This window comes from Leopardus geoffroyi, chromosome A1, assembly GCF_018350155.1.
Source record: "Leopardus geoffroyi isolate Oge1 chromosome A1, O.geoffroyi_Oge1_pat1.0, whole genome shotgun sequence".
In the NCBI taxonomy this organism is placed as follows: domain Eukaryota; kingdom Metazoa; phylum Chordata; class Mammalia; order Carnivora; family Felidae; genus Leopardus; species Leopardus geoffroyi.
In genome coordinates this window covers 107423254-107445163 of record NC_059326.1, presented here as the reverse complement: position 1 = coordinate 107445163, position 21910 = coordinate 107423254, and the positions used below count along the sequence as shown (strand labels likewise).

The following is a 21910-nucleotide window of genomic DNA, read 5'->3' as shown; positions in this document are numbered from 1 at the left end:
AAGCTGGTTGATATGCTATGATAGGTTTGGCAATTATCTTCTTTTAATTTCTGTCTCAAAGTCACATCAGGCACAATACATATTTTTACAGAATGATGTTCAATATACGTGTATGGTTTTATGACAGAGATATTTCAATTCATCAGCATGCTTTCATAATCAAGTATGGAGCAACTTGGAATGGATAATTATCAAGAATATTTTAACATAGTACATTGAAGATATCCTAGTGATTAAATTTTTAAGGGCAGAAATATTAGGAAGAGCAATTAAGGACTCCAATCATTCATATGACAAAGAATGGTTGACAAAGCCACCTAAAACTCAAGGGCTGACCCACAGTTTGAAATTTGGGGGAATTATTTAAGATGGTACAACCAACATTTTACTTCTTACTAACCTTGCACTAAACAAGAAACCACCCACTGATGTTACATAAATCTCAAATACATTGTGTTCTTTAAACTTTAAATTGTCAATTATTTTTAGAGTGATTAAAATTAAGACAAAAATGTCTTTTATATTTACCCTTAATTTTACCTTTTCTAGTCTTTTCATATTTTTTATGTAGATCCAAATTTCCAGTTTTTATAAAATTCCCTGCAACTGAAGAGCTTCCTTTAATATTTCTTCGATGGCAGGTGTGTTCGCAATGCCTTCTCTCACATTTTCTAAGAAAATCTTTGCCTTCTTATTGAAGGATATAGGTGCTGACTATAGTAATTTGGCTGAGTTCTTTTAATTTCAGAATAAAAAGATATTATTTGTTTACTATTTTTTGACTCACATATTTTCTGATGAATGGTATGCTATAATTCTTACTTTTGTTTCTCTGTACCTAACAATTTTTTTCTCTGTATATTTTCAAGGCATTTTCTATATTTCTGGTGTCCAGAAACTTGACTATAATGTGTCGAAGTAGTGTTTTCTTTTGTTGTTTATTTTTTAAATTTTTGTTTATTCTCTTAGGGTTTTATAAGTTTCTTCAGTATATTCTTTCACTAATTTTAAAAATTCTTGGCCATTATCTCTTCAAATATTCCTTCTGTCATGTTCTGTCTTGTCTTTTTTGAAGTCTAATCACATCTATGTTAGACTCTTCAATATTGTCACACAGCTGTCTGTGCATCATAGGTTTCAAATTCTTCCAGCCCTAGGCTGCTGTTAGCATATGTTCAGTATACGGCCTGAGATGCCAGAGTATTTTACTCACTCTATTCCACCTTCAGTTTCCAGTGCTTCCTGATGTCTGTGCCACAGAGAGGGCATTTTCTTGCTTTTCACTGTTGATAAACTTCTGGGCTTATGTGGTGCAGCAGGCAAGTTCTCAGTTCTATTTGTTGCGCCTCAATATTATGCAGGCCTGTGCTGAGCACTGTATATGGGCCTTTTTAGCATTTCCACTCCTCTCTTTGGCAGCTAAACTCTACCTGTATCCATGCTAGGTCTTGGGCAAAAGAGAAGGGGTGCCTGGGCAGCTCCATCCGTTAAACATCTGACTCTTGATTTTGGCTTAGGTCATGATTTCACAGATTCATGGGGTCAAGTTCCATGTCAGACTCTGCACTGACGATACAGAGCCTGCTTGGGATTCTGTGTCTCCCTCTCTCTCCACCCCTCCTCTGTTGGTGCGCTCTCTTTCCCTCTCTCTCAAAATAAATAAATAAATAAATTCAAAAAAAAAAAAAAAAAAAAAAGGAGAAGAAGAAGGAGAGAATTTCCTGCTTCTCTTCCAACTGAACAGATTCCTGTTTTGTGTTGATGCCAAAGCCTGGAACCAAGTGAATTTCCTACATCTCACCTCAGACAGAAGGCCTTTTTGTCTCTACCCTTCTCTAGAAGCAGTGGATCTTTTTCTGAGTCTTAGGGTTGGGGAGGGGGGCGGGGTGTTTATTTTAAATGAAAGTAGGATCCAAAAAGGTAGCCAGTGTTTTGTGCCTGACTCAAATGGTGTTTGATAACCATTTGCATACCTGAACAGTGAAGGAGGCACTTTCCAAACTCCTGCTTTATTGTGGGCACCAGGTAGATAAATAACTATGGAAAAGAGCCTTCAAGTAAAATGGCCTCCCTTCCTGACTGGAGTTCTCGGTTATTCTGAACTGATCTGTCAGCCCTGGTTAGTTGCCCTACTTGTTAAACAGCTATAAAGGAGGTAAAGGGCTATGGGCTATACTCTATTACAGAGGATATAACCATTGCCATGAATGCACAGGAGATCAGGAAGAGTGGCTTTTTTTCTCATGCCCTTAAACTTAAAGAGGAATAAGTGGCTTACAGAAAATTAACACATTTTAAGAAATGAATTTTCAAATTTTTCAGCAGCATAAATCTTTTTTCATAAGAAATGTTAAGTGGCATCTCAAAAATCAAGAGAAAAGAACCGAATTTTATTAATATTATTTAACTATGTAGGATTAAATACATAACATTTACTCTTTAAAAAGTAAATGAAATGACAAAGTAAGTTTTTGATGAACATAGGCATTTACAATTTGGAGTCATGGGCAATGGCTGAAAATAATACATGCATCCAAATTTCACTTACATAGACAACTGAGGGGTTATGGTAAAATGTTTTTAAAGTTTATCTTGAAATCTTAGAATATTCTTCAGTTAAACAGAATTGCCAAGAAAAGATTTTCTCCTTGAAAACTGCATAAATATGAAGAAGTCAGCATACTAATCATCTTAGTATGTTAAACTAGGCTACATAAAACATTTGTGTTTTTAATTATGTTTTTAATAATGTATAAACATATTTAGTGAAATTTGAGCGAAATTCTGTGAGATCTGAGGAACCATCTCTAGAAACTTAGCACCCACCTGAGGCATTATTTTAAAAGTAAGAGTTATCATAAAAATACTGAAATAAAAAATATATACAATTTCTAATTCGTCTGATAGAGATAAATATACTAGTTCCCACTCTCAGCTACATATTTAGAATAAGATTCAACACCTTGTTTGCTCTCACATTTTCCCCTGAAAATAATTAGCTATGATTTTAGGATATTCAAAGACCTTTTTCAAGAAATTTAGCTTCATAATACCAACTAAAATAGTTCTCTTGAGAGGGACTGAGCCATTATATCACTTTGGTAAAAGCATACAAGTTATTTTTGTCTGTGTATAATTAAATTCACCTAAAATCTTTTAGAGGTGTGTGTGTGGGGTGGGGTGGGGGGAACAACTCCCAGCATCAAAAAAAAAAAAAAAAAAAAAAAGAAAGAAAAGAAATATGCATTGTTGTGCCATAAAAACCAACGCAAGATGTGACAAGTCAAGTCCTTAAAATGATCATGTTTATGCCCAGGACATGTCTATTTCAATGACAGCTTTATCCATGGGAAAGTACATTTTAGCTTCCCAAACTCACTGCTACAAATTCAGCCTCTACCAAACTAAGAACGTTTTAATCTCTCCACAATGCCCTCTGGCTAGAGATTTAGACACCTTTCAAATATGAAGTGATTAGCATTCAAACATTTCTGCCTTTCAAAAAAATCTTCTGGACAAATTGATGTGTAAATTGAACAAACTATCAGCTCCATCTCATTATTAAAGAACAGCATTTTGGCACTTTCTCTGCCAGGTCCTTTGTTTTATGAAAAACCAGCCTACTATTTATGATAGATGGAGTCCACTGGCTTATTTACAATGCTTTCATCAGGTCTCCTGTGTGTCTTGGAGACCAGCTGAATCTCATTTTCCTTCCATTTTGGATTATACATTTGGAGGACCATGTAATGGCCTTGGCTATGTGAGGAGTAGCAGAATGATTCCAGAACTGTTCCAACCATTGCTTTCAGCTTTAATTCACTTTCATTAGTCTTTGATTGTGTTGACAAGACCCAGCTGTGAATTTGATTATTAATGCTTCTATAATGTCTTGGTGCTTATGATACCATCAGTGCAGGAGAAATCAGAATGGGTATCTTAACTAAACAGATTATAACTTCAAGTGATGTTAAATTATCTAATAACAATGTGATGCCACTTTTTGATCAAACAGAAGATGATTCTTCTACCAGAGCAAAGAAAAAGGAGAAAAACTTTGTATATACTAACATTATGGTTTTGCTCATAGTTTTGAACAAATGGGACCTATAACATTCAAAAATTATTGACATACAGTCAGAGAAAGACAAATATCATGACTTCACTCATATGAGGAATTTAAGATACAAAACAGATGAACATAAGGAAAGGGAAGTAAAAATAATATAAAAACAGGAAGGGGGACAAAACATAAGAGACTCCTAAATACAGAGAACAAACAGAGGGTTGCTGAATGGGTTGTGGAAGGGGGATGGGCTAAATGGGTAAGGGGCATTAAGGAATCTACTCCTAAAACCAGTGCTGCACTATATGCTAACTAATTTGGATGTAAATTAAAAAATAAATTATTGGGGCGCCTGGGTGGCGCAGTCGGTTAAGCGTCCGACTTCAGCCAGGTCACGATCTCGCGGTCCGTGAGTTCGAGCCCCGCGTCAGGCTCTGGGCTGGTGGCTCAGAGCCTGGAGCCTGTTTCCGATTCTGTGTCTCCCTCTCTCTCTGCCCCTCCCCCGTTCATGCTCTGTCTCTCTCTGTCCCAAAAATAAATAAACGTTGAAAAAAAAAATTAAAAAAAAAATAAATTATTACAAAAAAGTTACTAACATAAAACTAGGATTAAACAAAAAGAATTTCCACTGGCAAATATTTTAAAAAGCCATTAATTATTACACAAATTCCTATAGAAAATACTATCACTATTACTTTTAGGTTCATTTTTAGCCTAACTCATTCTGTTAGACATGTGGGAAGATCATTTTGTTGGCCATTTGCTTAATATTTTTTCCAGTTGTGGTGGATAAAATTTCAGGTAAATCATTTATCATTTGGGGGGAATAGCAACGGCTATGTAATGTGTCACTTGGTTAAGTTGAAAACTACATTACCCAGAACTGCCTTTTTTGTATGTTTCCAATTAGGGTGAGCCAGAAGGAAATTCTTGCAAGACTTGGAAGAACTAGGAAAGGAAGCAACCATTTTACTGCTTACCTCTACTGCTGCTGATTGCTTAACACATCTCAAAGGCATGAAGCACCAGCAATTGTTCTGCCTTCTCTAGATTCACTTCCAGTTTTTCTGATTCCTAAGGCAAGGTACGTGGTTAGCTCTGCAATTAAGACTTCTGCAGGATACTCTTTTCACCAAGGTCAGAGGCAACAAGAATAGACCTAAGTTTCAGTTCATCTTCATGGAGTTTCAGCACATATTCATGGGGTTTCAACTTATGCTCACAATTTTCCCTTCCTAAGGGTCTGACTGTGGACTTCAAGTCCAGTTTTAAATGTGGAAACAAACATAGCTTTAAAAAGACTGTTTAACTAGTCCTGATGATTGTGTAAGCTGATTACCTGTAACAAATGTATGTAAGTATATATAGGTATGTATGTGTACATAAAATGTCTCTTATTGAGTCTACTTCCCTGGTTGAAGCCAGAATTCCTAACCAAGCACTGACCCTAGCTGAAGAATATAGAATCAACCCTGTATCTGCTGTGGGAGGTATGGTATTTTTTGTGCTAGAAGAAGGGAAGGCTGTATCCAGAAAAAAAGGAAAGGGAAGAGACTAAGATTGTGGATGGTAAAAAGCATGTGAATATAGTATCCTCCTGGGTTTTGTGTGTGTGTGTGTGTGTGTGTGTGTGTTTTGTTTTGTTTTGTTTTGTTTATTTATTTATTTATTTATTTATTTGGCATCTTGTTTCTCTCACCTTTCATGAACTCAGTGTATTTACTTAAAGACATGCACATCTAAAATTATCTTCATTTCTTTCTTTCTTTATTTATTTAGCATCTTGTTTCTCTCACCTTTCATGAAATCAGTGTATTTACTTAAAGATATGCATATATAAATTATCTTCATTTCTTTTTCTCATACTTAATAAAATACTATTTCTGCAGTTAAAACCATAGATTGATAGCCAATATAGTTATTACCTAGTTACATAAACAAGTTGTCCCCAAAGATATTAGAATTCTCACAATAAATATAATTACCACCAATACTCAAGAAACTAAAAGCTAGAAGAAAATGGACAAGTATCTTCACAGCTCTGGAGGGAAATAATTTTGAATCTAGAATTTTATATACAGTCAAACTTTTAGGCATAGAAGAACTCAGAAAGCTTTCTTCCTCTATACTCTTTCTGAGAAAATTAACTAACAGGCAGTCTACAAAAGCAAAAGAATCCAAGAGAGAAAGTACATGGAATCAGAGAAAAAGGGACACTAAACCACAAGAGCAAATGGAAGAAAACAGGAAAGACAGCTAGGCAGTAAGCCTGAAAAGTAAATAGTCCAAAATGGATGAGGGAAGTCTTAAAATTTCAAGACTATACTTAGGAAGAAAGTAGACTTACTGCAACAAATAATATGATGAAGACAGTTTACAAGCTTAGGGGTAAAAGTAATTCTTAATCTCTTCTTTTCATCAAGAAAAAAGAACGGTCACTATTAACTCCAGAGCTACAGAATACAGACAGTAGCACAAGGAAATCATGTTCAAAACATATAATTTTTAGCAATTTTGTGTTAGAAAATAGGATGTATCAGAGACAAATATTATGCCTTTTGGCTGCCGTAAACCTTTTGCATATCCCTTCCATGCTTGGAGAGTTTTTGTCCCTGTATATAACCAACCCCAAGGCAGAAATCCCAAAGTGATTTCTGCAGCCTTCCTTTCAGTCTCATTTGTGATCCAGGCTCTGCCATTCAGATGAACCTTGTAAAACCTTGACTGAAAAGCAGATAATATGACGAAGCAAGCACCACTGTCCATCATGGAGTTGGCAGGAATGTCCAGCATTGACTGAGATACAGTTGGAGAAAGTGATAGAGATGACAGACCACAGGCTGACTGATGAGCAGGACCTGGGCAATTAGAGGCTTCTCACCCTTTCCTCTGTCCTTGGAATACACATTCTCCCTCCTGTTTCCCCAGTAGGTGCTGTTCCAAGGATACAGTCCTGAGAGAGTAAAGTGTTGTTGAAACTCTCTTGGTAGAACATATGACGGAACCCAGTTAAAGTATCTACATATAAATTTTTAAAATTTGGCCACTTGGTGTGGAGATCTTCTCATCATGTGACCACTCCAGACAAGCCTCGTATGTAAGTCCTCTTGCTTATTAAAACTGCCACTTGCCAGTCTGGGGGCAGGGGGTGGTCCACCATGCCCTCGGTCTCTCCCTACCTTTTATGTATGGGGTCAAATTATGAATCAACAGAGAAGAGGCAGAAGTTTAAACATCAAGTGGCTAGGATATACACATGTACTCTGGCAACTGGGTTTTGGGTGGTAGCAATGAGGCTCTGCTGGATTGTTTTCACAATATTATTTGTCAGTGTTGCTCCTTATATTGCTTGCAAACCTCATTGTCTTGCCCTAGCACAGAATCTGTAAATGAATTTATTTTCTGTTTAAACCACCCATAATAGATTATGCCATTTGAAATGCAGAAAAATCACTAATGTAGCAATTGGTACTGACAGTGGTGGCAAGAAGCAGAATTTGAAGGAAATGAGAATTAAAAAGTGGTTATCTGACATAAGTGAAAATCTCACTAGTATTTGGGCATCCAACCCTGGCAACCCACCAGTGACAGAGGTAAAATAGTTAGCTGAATTAGCAAGTGTAATTTCCTGGAATAAAGAATAGAGTGAAGGCAAAACTTCTGAAAACTTGTAATTGCTGCCTATTAACAATATAAAGGACTCTTTAAATACTGGAAAGATTAAAGAAATAGATTGACATGTTCAGTGCTCTAAATTAATGGCTCAAATCATGGATGAAGAGTCAGGGACTTTTACAACCTTACCAAGAAACTTTCTAGTCTCTTGCTTTCATGGTGCTGAAGTAACTTAAAAATCAATAATAATTTAATTTTATAAATTGCTAAATTATGTCATTTTAATTTGACATATCAGCTGGGCTTTTATGGGATAATTAGAATACTGGTTAGAAAAGAGTGGCATCCATGGGGCACCTGGTGGCTCAGTTGCTTAAGCACCCGACTTCAGCTCAGGTCATGATCTCAGGGTTCATGGGTTTGAGCCCCACATCGGGCTCTGGGCTGACAGCTTGGAGTGTGGAGCCTGCTTTGGATTCTGTGTCTCCCTCTCTCTCTCTGCCTCTACCCTGCTCACACTCTGTCTCTCTCAGTCTCTCAAAAATAAACGTTAAAAAAATTAAAAAAAAAAAAAGACAAGAGTGGCATCCTAGGAATTAAAAAGGGAGCCACATAAGTATATTAGGATAACTTAGAAAAGTCCAAATTTCAGGGTACTGCAGTCATCTTAACAAACTGGCAACCCCTTCTTTTCTGCCTGAGAAGGCTGTTCCTTCCTGACACAACTATCCACCACTTCTTTTCTTCTCTTCTCATTATTCTCTCTGGAACCTTAGACCATAGTTAACAAACCTATCTTGTTGGGAACTCAATCTATCACTCAACTCTTTACACTCCTTTATATCCCTTTATAACAGGCTCTTATAAGGATCTTGCAAGTTGCCACTACATTCTAAAAAGTAAAGAGCTGAATAAACTGAAACCTCAACAACTCTTGGGGCACCCAGATGACTCAGTTGGTTAAGTGGCCAACTCTTGATTTCTGCTGAGATCATGAGCTTCTGGTTTGTGAGTCTGAGCCCAGGTCAGGCTCTGAACTGACAGTGCAGAATCTACTTGGGATTCTCTCTCTCTCTCCCTCTTTCTTTGCCCCTCCTGTATGTGCACATGTGCGCACTCTCTCTTTCTCTTTTTCTCAAAAGAAATAAATAAACTCAAAAAACAAAAAAAGAAAGAAAAACCAACAACTCTTCTTAGAGCCATAAGAGAAGTGAGGTCACAAGGCAACATGCTACTCCTAAAACTAGAGAGACCAACAGGTAAGCAGAGAATCATAACTTACTAGCAACAGAAACTCATGAGCCAAAACTCTGTGGCAAACAATTTCTGGGAGGAAAAGCTGAATTATAATTGAAAAATTGCTGAAGGCTCAGAGGAAAAGTCTGAGAGTTAAAAATCCTAAGAGACTCAGTATAGGGGTGGGGAGACGGCACAATTTTCTAAGTTTTACCTCCAAGATCATTACCACAGTCTCAAAATAAATATCAGAGAAAAACACCCTCATGCTTCCTGCAGGGGGGAGGAACAAAGGAACCATTTTGAAAAACTTGAGAACACCCTGTTCTTAACAAGTCATGGTGGTAGGAGAAGCCAGTTAACCAGAACCTGACCTGCTGGGGTATTATCAGAGCTTAAAGGGCCTGGAAAAAGGGAAATACTGAACTCTAGCCCACTTTAGTCATTCTCTCCTACCTGAGGAAGAAGATGAAAACTGAGAAACACTTACAAAACTCATAGTCCAGAGGTATAGGTGCACTACAAGACTAAAACAAATCAAAGGACTATAGCTCATCTTCCCTCCCCCACACCTCACATCAATTACTAGAGGCCAAATACAGCAGTTTCTTTTACCCAGTATTTCATGTCCAGTAATCAAGAAAAAACTACAAAGCATAGCATGAGGCAAAAAAACATAATTTGAAGAGATATATCTCAAAACCAAGCATGGCAGGAATGTTGTAATTATCAGATCAGAAATGTAAACAATAATGGTTAATATGCTGAGGACTCCCATGGGTAAAGAAAGCATACAATATGCAATAAAAGGAAGATAGTGTAAACAGAAATGCAAATCCCAAGAAAGAACCAGAAAGAAATGCTAGACACAAATAAATACTCTCAGAAATGAAGAATGCCTTTAAATGGTTTATTAGCAAGCTGAATTCAACTGAGAAAAAAAATCTCTCAGCGTGAGGATATCTCAAAAGAAACCTCTAAAACTGAAAAGCAAAGAGAATATTGAAAAAAACAATATCCAAGGAGTATGTTATATATACATATATGTTATATATATATATATATGTTATATATATATATGTTATATATATATGTTATATATATATATGTTATATATATATGCTATATATGTTATATATATATGCTATATATGTTATATATATATGCTATATATATATATGTTATATATGTTATATATATATATGTTACATATATATAATATATATATAAAATGAGATGGCCCAAAGGAGAACAAAGAGAGAAAGAGAAAGAAAAAGTATTTGGACAATATGACTGAGAATTTTCCCAAATTAGTGTTAGATAACAAAGCACAGATCCAGGAAACTCAGAGAACACCAAACAGGATAAGTGCCAAAAAAATTACACAGAAAATTAAAGATAAAAAAATGCGAAAATAAGTCAAAGGAAAAAAAACACCTTACACAAAGAGGAACAAGAAGAAGAATTACATCTGACTTGTCCTCAGAAATCATGCAAACAAGGAGAGAGTGGAGTGAAATATTTGAAGTGTTGAGGGAAAGAAACCACCAACCCAGAATTTTATACCCTGAAAAATTATCTTTCAAAAGTGAAGAAGAAATAAAGCCTTTCTCAGACAAAAATATTAAGACAATCTGTTGCCTGTAAACCTGGCTTGTAAGAAATATTAAAAAAAATTCTTTAGAGAGAAGGAAATAATATAGGTCAGAAGCTCGGATCAACATAAAGGATGAACATCAAAGAAAGTAAAAAAAAAAATTTTTCTCTTTCTTTTTCCTAATTGATCTAACAGATAATTTTTCAAAATAATAGCAATAATATATTTGATTATGCAAGCTTATATGTATGTATATATGCATATACATACGTATATATACATATATACACACATACACACACATGCTTTGTATATTTATATATAAGTGAACTGAATGAGAGTAACAGTACAAGGGATGTGAGGCAGGGTTTAAGATTATTTGGTTACTATAAGAAACTTACACAACCAATGAAGTGCTTTAGTGTTTATTTGAAAGTGGACTTGAATTAGTTGTGTTAATTGTAAACTCTAGGGCAATCACTAAAAACAGTTAAAAAGGAAGTATAACTCATGTGATAAGAAATGTAATTAATATGCAATAGCCCTAGCAAACTAATATAATAGGAATATAAAAAAATTGGTATTAATTATATATTAAATAATAGATGCCCTGTATAGGATGCACAAAGGTTTTATACTCGTCATATATAAATAATGTCTACATTGCAGTAAGCAAAAGGTAAATGATTAAAAGTGGAAAAAGACTAAGTAACAACACACAGGAGTAAAAGCAGACCATATTTATACAAAAAGATGACCTACCTCACTAAAAATCAGAAAAATACATATTAAAACAATAATATATTTCATTTCTCAGACTCAATAAAATTACAACAACTATCGTGGGATCATATGTGAAAGTCAAAGGAAATTAACAAAATTATTGACAGCAGTATACATGGTACAATCTTTTTTGGAATTAAATATTGAAACAAACATGGGATTTATATATTGTTTGGACACAGAGATCTAATTTTGTAATCTGTTTCACAGGAATACCTACATCAATCTACCTATATGTGTACTTAAATTTTTAATGTGTGTTTATTTTTGAGAGAGAGAGAGACAGAATGTGAGCAAGGGAGGGGCAGAGAGAGAGGGAGACACAGAATCCAAAGCAGGCTCCAGGCTCTGAGCCATCAGCAAAGAACCTGTGGCGGGGCTCAAACTCATGAACCGTGAGACCATGACCTGAGCTGAAGTCGGATGGTTACCAACTAAGCCACCCAGGTGCCCCACTATAAAATAGAATCTCTAAAAATATCTATAACATATGTATAAATATATTCATTATGGTAATGATTATATTAGTAGAAAATTAGTAGAAACTTAAAAGTTAACCAGTAAAGGAATGGTTAAATGAATTGTTACCTCCATAGAAATTTGCAGAGTAGTTAAATGAATCTGAATGTTCTGCAATGGAAAGACTGCGAAATCACACTGCTAAGAGTAAAAATAAAATTAAGAAGCATTTATACCATGATTCCGTTCAGGCAGAAGTTTATATTTCTTTCTATATAAATTATTTATTTTTATAAATCCATACAAAAGTCTGAAAGGCGGACATTAAACTTTAAAGCGGTTAAGTGTCCCTGGAATGGGATTGGAGTAGAGTCTAATAAAGCAAAATCCCTACTCTTTCCTTTAAATCCTGGGAATATATTATATTCATGTTATTATTGTGTATTTACTTTTTAGAAGTATAAAAAACATTCAATTTGTTTACAATTTTTCCCATCGCTGTATCCCTGCACTCAGGAAAGTATATGACAAATAATAGATACCCATTAAATATTTTGGAATCAATGAATAGGAGGAAGATGAATGGAGGTAAAAATAAATCTTAAAAGAAAAATTATTTATAATGAATGTCAAAGGCACAAAATGAAAAAAGTAACATAAAGAATAAGATATGGTTAGGAAAGAACGAAACAGAGTTAAATGTAACTGTATTTTGGAAATCTACTGGTTAGGGAGGAGGGATACAAATCAGAAAAATCAAGTTGGAAATAAATCCTGCTTTTCCCTCCATATAATGGATGTGGGGCCAAGCAGTATGTGAGAAACACAAATATCATAGAATTTTGACAGCCTGATTTAAGAAAAGTTGTGGCCTTTCCATGTAAGCAAAACGAATTTATTAAAATTCTCCTACTATTCTCTGGCCAATTAATTCATATATACAAAGACTTTCCCTAACATTTCTCCAAATATGAAATGTTTTGTTATGTTAATAAATGGAACATAAAAAAATATGAAGAGAATCTGGACACTCTACATGGCAATTGGTAAAAATAAAATCATCAATAATAAAGCAGTTCTAAAATGAAAGGCGAACCCCGGCTTAAATTTCTACTTGCTTTGTGGGTGAGAAGACATATCTCTTATATTTAATAAAAAGAGTAAACTCCTGTGTTTTTTTTTTTTACTTTTCTAATTCACGTTAGAATAAGCAGGTTAATCAAATGTTTGGTACGTGATATGTGGTATAATAATCAAGCTAACATCCATACCACTTTAGTATTTTAAATTTTTTAAAATAAAATTTCGTATTTTCTTTGAAACACATCTGACAATCTCAACTAAATGTGAGTTCGTATTTACCCTTTAAAAAGTATTTTTTTGAATACTATACACACACACACAATACTTAAATTTATATATTATTTTTGAGAGACAGAGAGAGCGAGAGAGAGCATGAGCAGGGAGGGGTGAAGAGAGAGAGAGACAGAGGATCCGAAGCAGGCTCTGTGCTAACAGCAGACAACCCAAAGCACGGCTCAAACTCACAAACCACAAGATCATCACCAGAGCCGAAGTCAGACATTGAACTGAATGAGCCACCGAGGCACCCAAAAGTATTTTAATATAAACTTTTGTGTGCAACCTAAATGATAATCTTGCCAATCTTGTCAACAGTCTTTTTAATGATTAAGATCAGGTAAATGATAAAATAACAGCTATCTTTACCATTTAATAAGACCTTGTTAAAATACCTGTTAGATCTCTTATGAAGACTCCTGAGAACAGTATCCTCCAAATTATTAGCTAATTTTGATATGGAAAAAATTTTTGACTAATTAAAATTTATCTTGGGATTTCTAACCTTTAATCCTATATTCCTTCTCTCTTTATCAGAGCTGTGAAAAGTGGAAAATTTCACATCATCCTATGTAATTAAACAGCTGCTCCATCTTCAAGTTCAGCTTTCCTAATCTTATTTATAAGATCAAGTCTCTTAAATTTGCAGAAGCCAGTCTCTTCCTAAACATCAAAGACTATAAATATCCCTTGTATTCATAGGACATATAGGAACAGATGTTACATGATTAAATTCTTTCCCATTTAGAACATTTCAGTGAATTTTACCACTGGTTTGATATGGTGTGATATTTGATATTTTCTGAATCCCAAAACAAGTGTCTTACTTCACATCTCCCAGGCAATACTTATTATATCTTATGTATGAAACTGATGTATTATTATTTTCCCACCATCTATGTGACAAAGAATACCAACTTGTAAAGGTGAAATCTTCATATATATTCTAAAGTTAATATAAGGTCACCATGACCCAACAAATGACCCGTCATTTTCTATCATTCAGAGTTTTTTGCAGACAAAAGATATCATTCAAGGTATTTAAGCAAGAAGCTTAATATAAGGAATTATAACAGCATTCAAAGAACTGAAGGAGCTGACTGTAAGCATAAGCAATACCTCCAGGAATAACTTCCAGAAGAACAAAATTATTGAAAAAACTCAATTTACAACAGCATGAGAAAGAATAAAAGACGTAAAAATACGTTATAAAAAAGAAGTGCAAAACTTAAAACAGAATTTAAATTTGGTCAGGAAATTCCTGAACTGAAATGAATTTCTTGAAAACATCTAGACTAAGTTGCATACAATAATGCAAATTAGGGTTTAATTATAAAATATATAAAATTCCATTTTTTGACATCTGAGCTTGGAGACCACTGGAACCGTGCAGTTACATGAATCTATACACTCTGAATTTCTGAAGACACAAAAACTGTACCTTCATATTTAGAACACATAAGCTTAACTGAATTCAACCCAATGACTTTTTAAAAAGGTATTTAAAAATCTACTAGATAATGAATAATTAATTTGACTCAGTTTTTCACTTCCAAATGAGTTGGGTATTTTTCCTGCAGGATATATGGCAAATACTTATAAAATATAGATGTTGGCAAGTTTTTATTTTAAAATACAGCTTTTATTCATTGTTTCAAGCTCATTTCTTTTAGCTCTCATTTGATTGCTACTAAGCCCATGGGATGTTATAATACACTGTCACATTTTATTAAAAATATTTTTGTTATGGAAATTAATGTGTAACTGCAATTAAAGAATACTGCATCATATCCTAACCCAAATTTACTTAACTGCATGAGGCAACTACGCTGAGTTTTAGCACCTAAAAATTTTGTAGCACATTCAAATCTTTCTTTCCCATTATTCAGAGAATAAATTACAGGGAAAGTCACAAATAAAACCTATTCCCTGAACCTAGTTACTGATGATGGTACACTTAGTTGTATCCAAAATGAGTAAGACTGTGGAGCATAGAGGTAGGAGTTAAGAAGAAACAGAAGAGGGCCATAATAGCTGATATTACAAGGTATCAAGGGAAATCATTGAAAATGATTCATAAAGCTTTCAAAGTAGACAAATGGTCCCATATATGTTATTACCCTTAACAGCAACTATTTCCACTTCTGACAGCTCAGAGGTACAGGAAGGAGCTATTAGAGGCCATCAGAAATTACTTGTTTGATTCTGTTGTACCTGCATCATTTAACCAATAAAAAAGAAACCCAAGGCAGCTGCAGCTAGAAATCAATTTTTCTGCTGCTTCATTTTAAAAATGTTATTGGCTAAGTCGACACTGAATTATAATGCAACTAGATTTTTTCACTGCATTTAGCAGATTCTTCATTTGAAATTCTGCTTCTAAAGTTTCTACAATTAGAGATCTTAATTTGTGTACACTAAAATGTTACGGTTCATTAAAAATCTGTCCCTCTGTTCTAGGGATTTCCTCGGACCTCATATTTTGCAACTGGGAAAGTGACTTCTCTCTCCCAAGTTTAGTTATTTGGGGGCAATGAAAGCTAAACAGAAAATTGGAATTTATAGTTGATTTATATTCAGGATGTAAAAATTTGGCAGGGAGAGAATTATTTTCTATAATGCTTATGTAACATTTACTATACTCCATTATATATTTAATATTCTTTTGAATATCATGTCTTTCAAAATCTGTGGTTAGGGGTCATTGGTGTTAACTTTCCATGTCCCACCAGAGCATGTAACTTCACATGCAGTCAAAGAATACTGGAACCAGAACAGAATCAATTCATCAACACCCTCATATCACAGATGAGCAAACTGAAATACATCTGTTCAGATGACTTTCTCAAGGTCAAAGAATTGCCACTGTATCCACCCTTAGCTCCAGAGCCCTGGATTTAGAGATTTTAGGGGGGGGGGGGGGTTTGGAGAAACAGCTCCTAATCTCTTCCCAAAAGAATTGATTTCACCAGAGAAAGTGAAGCCTAAGGTTACTCTAAAAAAACAGTAGAGGCTGCAGTGAAAGGCAAGTGGGATGTGATTTCAGATTAGGCTAATCCGTAGGTTGCCTCATTAATAAGAGAGAACTATAGACAAACTGGATAAACAGAAGATCAGCAAAGAAATAGAAGGTATAAGATACCTATGGAATACTCCACACAACAGCAAGAGAATATAGGAGGAGGTGGTTCATGATGGCAGTGTAGAAATATGGGGAATACCCCTCCTCCTATGGACACAACAGGACTACAGCTACAGATGCAACAATCCCCTCTGAAAAATCTGAAAACTACCTGAGCTGCTTCTCCACAGCAAAAGACAGAAGGGCCACATCAAGATGGGGAGGAGAAACAGAGATGGGATATTACCCAAAACCCCCACACCCAGCATGACAACCCACAAATGGGACGGATCTCACAAGCATGAAGCTTCTCCTTGAGGAGCAAGGTGTTTGTGCCCCACATGAGGTCCCTGAGCCTTGGGACCTACCTCTGAGAGAGAAGCCCACAAAACATCTGACTTTCAAAACCAACAGGGCTAATATCCAGAACCATAGGGCTGTAGGGAATGGAGATTCAACTCTTGAGGGCTTGCTTGCAGATTCACTACCCCGGGCTCAGTGCAAACACAGCATTTGAAAAGCACAAACACCATATGAGAAAGAGATTCACTAGCTAATCTTAAAGCATCTTCTACATGAGCAGGAGTCTGTTAGAACTTTCTGTGGGGACTGAGGCACTGGTTCACACAATTTATTGCATTCTCCCTCTGCCTCGCTAGCACTAGAGGCACAACCTACCCCCATGCCACTCCCAGGGACTGAGTAAGGACAAGGGGAATGACTCGCCCCCACACCACTCCTATGGCCACATGCATGGCCCACACAGTATCCCCTTGAGCACCTGGCTCTGATGGCCAAGATAAATTGTATTCTAGGCCCTGTGGGTTCAAGATAACCACAGAAACAGTTGTTGGCAGGCCCTTAGGCCAATACAAATAAAGTAGTCTAAAACAGAACTCTAGTCTTCCTGTAAAAAAAAAAGGCTTATTTATTTGTTCTGGAGCTTCAGGCTAAGGGATGGGCTTCAGGCTTACCACATATCTAGAGTCTATGGACATGCTCTCCAGAAACATACACTGGAAGATGCCATCTTTTCACTCCCTCTTGGCACTACAGCTTGCCAGCACCTCCCAGAAAGGACCTTATACACTTGTCTGGAGCCCTGATTTTTCAACTGTTGTCAAGGGAACCCTTTAGAGTTCCTGGTCTGGAAGCCAAGAGGATTTATAATTGTGGTGTCATATGTCTGTATATATTTTCATACCTTAATAGATGCTGCCTTAAGGTACAGCTTCCAATCAGCCTGAAACTAGGTGCTAAGATCCCTCCCTCTGGAACAATGATCTTGTTAGCACATTCTCAACAGCTGGACCCTTCCAAGAAGAAATCAGGCTGCTTAGATAATCACAAGGTTCCAGAGACAATTAAGAGCTAAAGCAAGATGAAATATTGAGGTTCAGGTCCTATACAAGGCCACTCTTTGAAGAAAGAGCTATTTTGCTTAATACATAGAAAGAAACACAGAGTCAAGTAAAATGAGGAAAGAGAGGAGTATGTCCCAAAGAACATGATAAAACCCTACCAAAATAAAGCACCTTAATGAAACAAAGATAAATTTAAGTCTAAGCTAAAAATAAAAGGTACAAATTAATAACAAGAAAACACGTGAAAGTAAAAATCACACTGGTAAAGATAAATATAGAGTAAAGGTAGTAGGCTAAGCATGTATAAAACTAGTATGAAGGTTAGACAAAAAATGGTAAAAGTAACTATAACTGGAATAATTAGGTAAGGGCTATGCAAAATAAAAAGATGTAAAATGTTACAACAAAAACATAAAATGGGAGAATGGGAATGTAGCATTTTAGAGTGTGTTCAAACTTAACTTGCAATCAACTTAAAAGAGACTATTATATATGTTCACTATTCTATTTGAGCCTCATGGTAATCAGAAAGCAAAAACACATAGTGGATATATAAAAAATAATGAGAAAGGAGTCTAATCATAACACCACAGAAAGTTATCAAACCACAAGGGAAGAAAGCAAGATAAAAGAGGAACAGAGAGGAAGTATAAAAACAGCCTGATAACAATGAACACAATTGCAATAAGTGCATACCTATCAAAAACTACTAAAATATAAATACACTAAATTTTACAATCAGAAGACATAAAATGGCTCAATGGAAGAAAACAAGGCCCATCTATAATATGCCTTTAAGAAGCTTACTCCAAATGTAAGGACACACACAAACTGAAAATAAAGGAATGGAAAAAGATGTTTCATGCAAACAGAAATCCCGCCACCCACCACCCCACAAAAAAACCTGGGGTAGCTACACTTATATCAGATAAAACAGACTTAAAAAAAAAAAAAAACATAATGAGATGTCTGGGTGGCTCAGTTGGTTGAGCTACCAACTCTTGATTTCAGCTCAGGTCATGATCTCAGGATTGTGAGATCAAGCTTTGTGTCATATTCCGCACTGAGTGTGAGCCTACCTGGGATTCTCTGTTTGCCTGTGTCCCTCTCCCCTGCTCACTTAAATTTTAAAAAAAGACTGTAATAAAAGACCAGGATGGGTATTACATAAGGATAAAGGGGTCAACCCAACAAGAAAACAGAACATTTGTGGGGTGCCTGGGCAGCTCAGCTGGTTAAGCATCGAACTCTTGATTTCGGCTCAGGTTATGATCTCACAGTTATGTGATCAAGCCTTGTCTTAGTCTCTGCTCTGGGCCTGGAGCTTTCTTATTCTTTCTCTCCATCTCCCTCTGCCATTCTACCCCTCAAAAAACAAAAACAAAAACAAAACAAAAAACCAAAATATAACATTTGTAAATATTTAGGTACCCAACAGTAAAGCACCTAAATATATAAAACAAATATTAACAGAACTAAAAGGAGAAATTGAGAGCAGTATAATAATAACAGGGGACTTTAATACCCTAATTTTACCAATGGCTGGATCATCATGACAAAAAATAAGTAAGGAAATATTCGTCTTAAATGATATATTAGACCATACTGGACTTGCTAGATATATACAAAATATTCCACCCAAAAGCAGCAGAATACACATTTTTCTCAAGTGCGCATGAAACATTCTGCAGGACAGATCATATTTTAGGCCATTAAACAAGTCTCAATAAATTTAAGAAGACTGAAATTTTAAGAAGTATTTTCCATGACAAGAGTAGCATAAACATAGAAATCACTTAATTTTGTTTAATGTTTATTTATTTTTGAGAGAGATAGACACAGTGTGAACAGGGAAAGGGCAGAGAAAAAGGGAGACATAGAATCTTAAGCAGGTTCCAGGCTCTGAGCTGTCAGCACAGAGCCCAATGCAGGGCTCGAACTCATCAACAGTGAGATCATGACCTTAGCCAAAGTCAGATGTTTAACCAAGTGAGCCACCCAGGCACCCCAAAACATGGAAACCATTTAAAGAACACTGAAAAAAGTCACACATATGTGGAAATTAAGCCATAAGCTACTGAACAAACTATAGCTCAATGAAGAAATCAAAGGGGAAATAAAAAAGTACCTTGAGACAAAAGAAAATAGAAATACAACAATTCAAAATCCACAGAAATACAGCAAGAACAGGTCTTAGAGGAAAGTTTACAGTGATACAGGCCTACCTCAAGAAAGAGGAAACATCTCAAATAAACAATCTAACTTGACACCCAAAGAAACTAGAAAAAGAAGTATAAATAAAACCCAAAAGTATTAAGAAAGAAGGAAATACAGATCAGAACAGAAATAAATGAAATAGAGAACAGCTAGAAAAGACAACAGAAAAGAGCAATGAAACTGAGAGCCAGTTACTTGAAAAGATAAAGGTGACAAAACTTTACCTGGATTTACTAAGAAAGAGCTCAAATAAATAAAATCAGAAATGAAAGAAAAGTTACAAGTGATAGTGCAGAAATACAAAGGATATCATAAGAAATTCCTATGAACAATTATATACCAACAAATATAACAACCCAGAAGAAATGGATAAATTCCTATAAACATACAATCTCCCAATACTGTATCATGAAGAAATAGAAAAGCTGAATAGACCAACTACTAATAAGGAGATTGAATCAGTAATCAAGGGTGCCTGGGTGGCTCAGTTGGTTGACTGCCCAACTTGTAATTTCAGCTCAGGTCATGAACTCACAGTTTGTGGGTTCAAGCTCCAGGCTGTCAGCACAGAGCCAGCTTAGGATTCTCGTTCTCTCTCTCTTCTCCTCCCCTGCTTGTGTGTGCTCACTCTCTCTCACCAAAAATTAATAAATAAACATTTAAAAAAACCTCCCAAACAAATGTCCAGGACCAGATCATCCAAGCGTTGAATTTAACCGACTATTAAAAGACTGAATACCTATCCTCCTCAAATCTTCCAAAAATTGAAGAGGTGGGAACACTTTCAAGCTTATTTTACAAGGCCAGCATTACTAAAACCAGACAAGGATACCACATAAAAAGAAAATTATAGGCCAATATCCCTGATGAAAATGGTTGCAAAAAGCCTCAACAAAATCTTAGCAAACAAAATTCAACAATACATTAAAGGATAACTTACTATGATCAAGTGTGAATTATCTCATGGATTCCAAAGACAGTTTAACATCCACAAATCAACCAATGTGATACACCACATTAACAAAAAAAGGATAAAACCATATGATTATCTCAAGAGATGCAGAAAAAGCACATCAAAATTCAATATCCATTTATGATACCAACATAAACCAAGGTGGACAGAAAAAATGTACCTCAACATAATAAAACCATATATGATAGGTTCTCAGCTAACATCATACCCAAAGGTGAAAAGCTCAAAGCTTTTCCTTGAAGAGAAGGATACCCACTCTAGCCACTTTTTTTTTAATGTTCTTATTTATTTTTGAGACAGAGAGGGACAGAGCACGAACAGGGGAGGGGTAGAGAGAGAGGGAGACACAGAATCGGAAACAGGCTCTAGGCTCCGTGCTGTCAGCACAGAGCCCAATGCGGGGCTTGAACTCATGGAGTGTGAGATCATGACCTGAGCCAAAGTGGGACGCTCAACCGACAGAGCCACCCAGGAGCCCCTCTAGCCAATTTTATTCATAGCCCTGGAAGTCCCAGACAGAGTGATTAAGCAGAAAAAATAAATAAAAGTCACCCAAATTGGATAGAGGACATATTAGATATTAAACTGATAAGAACAGATACTACACATGATCCTACCTAAAAGGCCGAGAAGCGATAAGCAAATTGGAAAGGAAAAAGTAAAAGAGCCACTATTTGTGGATGACATGGTTTTATATACAATGAACCCTAAAGACTGCATTAAAAACAAAACAAAACAAAACAAAAAAACAGAACTTGAGCACTTGGGTGATTCTTTAAAAGCAAAAAACAAAAAACTATTAGAACTAATAAATACAGCAAAGTTGCAGGGTATAAAATCAATATATGTTTGTGCTTTTAGACACCAAAACAAATTATCAGAAAAAGAAATTAAGAAAACAATCCCATTTACAGTTGCAACAAAAACAGTAAAATATGTAGGAATAAATTTTAATCAAGGAGGTGAAAGACTTATCCAGTGAAACAATAACACGCTGAAAATGATACAAATAAATGAAAAGATAGTCCATGCTCATGTATTAGAATTAATATTGTTTAAATATTTATATTACCCAAAGCAATGTACAGATTCAGTGTGATTCCTACCAAAATTTCAAAAG

The 21910-nt window shown here is 35.5% G+C and overlaps 1 non-coding gene across 1 annotated transcript; it reads right to left on the bottom strand.

Annotated features, from left to right (window-relative positions):
- Positions 1 to 21235: 21235 nt before the first annotated feature.
- Positions 21236 to 21427, bottom strand: LOC123582260. Its single transcript, XR_006704291.1, has one exon. It is a non-coding gene; the product is annotated as a U2 spliceosomal RNA (small nuclear RNA).
- Positions 21428 to 21910: the final 483 nt, after the last annotated feature.